General features: G+C 53.5%; 1 pseudogene; it reads left to right on the top strand.

Moving 5' to 3' along the window:
- Positions 1–183: 183 nt before the first annotated feature.
- LOC137307678 (U2 spliceosomal RNA) lies at positions 184–300 on the top strand (annotated as a pseudogene).
- Positions 301–5,000: the final 4,700 nt, after the last annotated feature.

Here is a 5,000-nt window from a genome sequence, read left to right as displayed (position 1 = left end):
TGCCATTGACATGACAATGGACAGGGCCCGGCAGCTTGAGACACATCTTTCTTTCAATATGCAAGTTCTTTTTAAAAAGGTTTCCTTCCACAGCAGCTCTGAGTGAGAGAGAGAGAGAGAGAGAGAGACACTGACTGACTGACTGATACTGACACCGACACACACACACACACACACACACATATTATTTATTATTATTTTTAATTGATTTTTAGAACAGGGAGATGGAATAGGGGCTTGCTCCGTCCACTCCACGCATCGACCCAGTATTGCAGTGTCTCTGGGAACGGTGCAGCTCCCCGTGGGGAGATATTCAAAAGGAAAATCAGCTCTTTCCCAGTGTCTCTGTGTGTGTGTGTGTGTGTGTGTGTGTGTATTATTACTGAGAATAAAGCTGATATCTCTCTCTCTCTCTCACTCAGAGCTGCTGTGGAAGGAAACCTTTTTAAAAAGAACTTTCTCAGCTCAGTGGTATTTTTTTCTTCTCCAAGGCTGAGTGCCGCTCGCACGGAGCGATATAATTCAAAGTGCAAAATAACTTGGCGTCGTTGACTTTAAACAAGCAGGGTCTGCTTCCAAATGAAAGCTGCGCTCCCGAACTGGACTGACTGTCTGTCTGTCTGTCTGTCTGTCTGTTTGTCAAGGGGAGGAAAAGGTGGCGGTGGTGGTGGTGGTGAGGGTGGAGCTTTACGCTCAGGAGGGGAGACTTTCTTTCAGAGGTGCCAATTAATCTGCAGCAGAAAGTCATCCCCCCCCAACCGGGATTCGAAGCCCGGTCCTGACCACGAGACCACCGGGGAGAGTTGCCTCAAGTCCCTGAGGGACCTGGACACGAGGCCGAATACACACGCACGCCTGCTGCACTGGCAGCAGCGACCAACAGGGGGCCGACCGGCTGATCCTTCCCTTTCACAGGCAGGCTTTTGGCCCTCGCTCAAACGACAAAGGTGTTCAGAAGGAAGTCCTGGGGGGAAGGCAGGCAGGGAGGGACGGACACAGGGAAGTCCGCACAAAACAGGTCCCCTGGAACCTCTGACCCACAAAACCGGGTTCCTGGTGAAAGCAGTCCTGCCATTGACAGGACAATGGACAGGACCCGGCAGCTTGAGACACATCTTTCTTTCAATAAGCAAGTTCTTTTTAAAAAAGTTTCCTTCCACAGCAGCTCTGAGTGAGAGAGAGAGAGAGAGAGAGAGAGAGACACTGACTCACTGACTGACACCGACACACACACACACACACACACATATTATTTATTATTATTTTAAACGACAAAGGTGTTCAGAAGGAAGTCCTGGGGGGAAGGCAGGCAGGGAGGGACGGACACAGGGAAGTCCGCACAAAACAGGTCCCCTGGAACCTCTGACCCAGAAAACCGGGTTCCTGGTGAAAGCAGTCCTGCCATTGACATGACAATGGACAGGGCCCGGCAGCTTGAGACACATCTTTCTTTCAATAAGCAAGTTCTTTTTAAAAAAGTTTCCTTCCACAGCAGCTCTGAGTGAGAGAGAGAGAGAGAGAGAGAGAGAGAGACTGACTGACTGACTGATACTGACACCGACACACACACACACACACACATATTATTTATTATTATTTTAAACGACAAAGGTGTTCAGAAGGAAGTCCTGGGGGGAAGGCAGGCAGGGAGGGACGGACACAGGGAAGTCCGCACAAAACAGGTCCCCTGGAACCTCTGACCCAGAAAACCGGGTTCCTGGTGAAAGCAGTCCTGCCCCGCCCTGCCATTAACATGACAATGGACAGGGCCCGGACCAGGCGCAGCGGACGGTAGCGAGCAGTCGGAGGGTGAAAATCCGCCAGTGGGTGAAAAGGAGAGCCGTGCGGTGAGAGGAGGCGGAAAGCGGTTCGCAGACTTTCGCTGTACCTCCGGCGGGCAGCGCCGCACCTCCGAGCGCTCGGTACCGTCCGCTGCGCCTCGTCCTGCCGCACGCGACGAGCCGTCCCCGGAGGAAATCGGCCTCGGCCTTCCTGAGATATCAGTCTCCAGGTGGGACAGAAAAACCGGGGGCCCCCGGCTCGCTTTCGGCGGCCCGCTAGTCGACTTCCCGTCGTGCGAACGCGATCCTTCCGGTACCCTTCGGTGCCCCTTGCCCGACTCTAGCTCCGGTGGTAAAGCGGAGTCGGTCGGTCTGACGGCCGCCGAGTTAGCAGGCGGAAAGCGGTTTGCAGCCTTTCGCTGTACCTCCGGCGGGCAGCGCCGCACCTCCGAGCGCTCGGTACCGTCCGCTGCGCCTCGTCCTGCCGCACGCGACGAGCCGTCCCCGGAGGAAATCGGCCTCGGCCCTCCTGAGATATCAGCCTCCATACGGGCGTCACAAATCAGTGGACATGGTCAGCTGCAAAGCAGTGTCATTACAACCTTTCATAAACGACAGGGCAGCACCGCACCGCACTGCACTGCACCCCACACTACATCACACTTGCCTGCCTGCCTGCCTGCCGCTGCCTACTCTCACCAGCGGACCAAAGTGAGGATAACACCCCGAAGCAAGCATCTCCCTTGCCGCCCACCAGCCCACACCAATCCCCTTGCCTGCCTCCCACAAATTCCACCAGCGAGGCAAAGTGAAAATCAACCCCCAAAAAACGCACTCCACACCGGCCATCGCCCGCTATACACCCCCCCCCGGGGCGAATATTAAGCCCGAGAACACCGACTGTAACCAACCGCAGTGAAAAGTTGAAGTGGCAACTCATTAACCAGATTTACACTTGGCAACTCATAAACCAAATGAACAAAAAATCTGGTTAATGAGTTGCCCAAAATAAATCTGGTTAATGAGTTGCCACTTCAACTTTTCACTGCGGTTGGTTACAGTCGGTGTTCTCGGGCTTAATATTCACCCCTGGGGGGCGGGGTGGGTGATTCTGGGGGTAGTGTCCGGGAGGGTGAGCCTTTTATTCGGCAGGAGGCGTGTGGGGAAATCATCAACCTGTCAGACGATGAGTTGTCACAAACGCCATTGCTTAATGAAAGCTGCGCTCCCGAACTGGACTGACTGACTGTCTGTCTGTCTGTCCGTTTGTCAAGGGGAGGAAAAGGCGGCGGTGGTGGTGAGGGTGGAGCTTTACGCTCAGGAGGGGAGACTTTCCTTCATGCCAATTAATCTGCAGCAGAAAGTCATCCCCCCCCGACTGGGATTCGAAGCCCGGTCCTGACCACGAGACCACCGGGGAGAGCTGCCTCAAGTCCCTGAGGGACCTGGACACGAGGCCGAGGACACACGCACGCCTGCTGCACTGGCAGCAGCGACCAGCAGGGGGCTGACCGGCTGATCCTTCCCTTTCACAGGCAGGCTTTTGGCCCTCGCTCAAACGACAAAGGTGTTCAGAAGGAAGTCCTGGGGAGGAGGGAGGGAGGCAGGGAAATCAGCACAAAGCAGGTCCCCTGGAATCTCACACCTGCGTCCCAGAAAACAGGTCTCCTGGTCAAAGCAGTCCTGCCCCGTCCTGCCATTAACGTGACAATGGACAGGGCCCGGCAGCTTGAGACACATCTTTTTTTCAATATGCAAGTTCTTTTTAAAAAGGTTTCCTTCCACAGCAGCTCTGAGTAAGAGTGAGAGAGAGAGAGAGACTGACACTGACACTGACACTGACACACACACACACACACACACACACACACCGTCTCCCATCCGATTGGTGGACTATGGGATTGAAAATCGAACTTTGAGTTTCAATGCAGGGGGGAGAGCGCGAACGCAGCCCCTCCCAACTACCACACGCGCGTTGTTGTTGTTGTAATATAGAACTGCAAGTTGCCGTTGTCGTGGTCGTTTCGAATCAGCACAAAGTAGGTGCCTCCCTGGAATGTCACACCTGCGTCCCAGAAAACAGGTCTCCCGGTCAAAGCAGTCCCGCCCCGCCCTGGGATTAACGTGACAATGGACAGGGCCCAGTCAGGGAGCAGCTTGAGAGACGTCTTTCAATAGGCGCTTCTGAAACATTAACGCCTTGTTTCTTTCGACAGTTTAACCAGCCTTTAACACGCCTTGTGTTTTTATTTCCCATTTCCAGCCAGCCAGCCCAGCCAGCCGAGCCGAGCCAGCATCTGCAGTATTTTTTTTGATTGGTCTTGCCTGCCGTGGAATGAATGTTTCAACACGAGCTGCTGATTGTCAGCACCTCACCTCTTTCTCAATTGGCCGTTGCAATCTCACTCGCTCGCTCATTGTGAGACACGTCACGTCACGTCACTAGTTTTACTCAAAGAGGTTTCCTTCCACGGCAGTTCGTTAGTGACTGAGACTGACTGACGGAGGTCCGTTGAGACACAACCCTCCCCCATCTGATTGGTGGCCTACTGGCAAATTTACCAATCTGTCAAGCAATCCTGGCAAGAAAGGAAAAAACGGCAACTTCTTTAAACTCATCCACTGTTGCAATTAGAAACGGTGGCAAAAAATGTGGCCAGAGTGGGAGAGAACGGCAGTGCTGCGAGACTGCTTTCAACACCGGCAGCCAGAGAACAAAGAGGGAGGGCAAACAGGACCCGAGATCAATTCGCATCGAGCGCGGTATCGCTTCTCGGCCTTTTGGCTAAGATCGAGCGTGTTCCTTTTCGGGCTTATTTGGATCTGAGCGGACTGGAACGCTGGCCGCGACCTCGTGCGCTCGCAAAGTGCGGACTTTGCTGTGATTGGTCGTTTGTGTGCTGGCTCCGCCCCTAAATTTGCATAAGGACCAAATCAACACTGCAATGGCAGGGAAGGGTTCCTGGTGAAAGCAGTCCTGCCACTGACATGACAATGGACAGGGCCCGGCAGCTTGAGGCACATCTTTCTTTCAATAAGCAAGTTCTTTTTAAAAAAGTTTCCTTCCACAGCAGCTCTGAGTGAGAGAGAGAGAGAGAGAGAGACACTGACTGACTGACTGATACTGACACCGACACACACACACACACATATTATTTATTATTATTTTAAACGACAAAGGTGTTCAGAAGGAAGTCCTGGGGGGAAGGCAGGCAGGGA

This window comes from Heptranchias perlo, unplaced genomic scaffold (genome assembly GCF_035084215.1).
Source record: "Heptranchias perlo isolate sHepPer1 unplaced genomic scaffold, sHepPer1.hap1 HAP1_SCAFFOLD_1089, whole genome shotgun sequence".
Classification (NCBI taxonomy): Eukaryota; Metazoa; Chordata; class Chondrichthyes; order Hexanchiformes; family Hexanchidae; genus Heptranchias; species Heptranchias perlo.
The sequence above is the reverse complement of the archived record's forward strand: the minus strand, read 5'-3'. Positions and strand labels throughout refer to the sequence as shown.